The following is a 303-nucleotide window of genomic DNA, read 5'->3' as shown; positions in this document are numbered from 1 at the left end:
CATATGTTGCAATTTGAATTTTTAGAAACGGATGTATATTACTCAAACGATACAAAAAAGGATGTAAAATATTATTGATAATTATGTAGCACGGATCATGTGATGGAACGGGATATTTACATAATTATGATTATTGATATTTTTACGGGTTGTCTACGTATAACTCACAAAATATTTTAATATGAAATTATACTATGTAAATGAATATCATGTCAATATCATTTCATTATTTTAAATATTATACTTATTTAATTATTTTGATCAAATTACGACTATATAAAAATTAAATTACCATATAATATT

Source organism: Capsella rubella, unplaced genomic scaffold (genome assembly GCF_000375325.1).
Source record: "Capsella rubella cultivar Monte Gargano unplaced genomic scaffold, Caprub1_0 scaffold_1, whole genome shotgun sequence".
In the NCBI taxonomy this organism is placed as follows: Eukaryota; Viridiplantae; Streptophyta; class Magnoliopsida; order Brassicales; family Brassicaceae; genus Capsella; species Capsella rubella.
Note: the sequence above shows the minus strand (reverse complement) of the source record.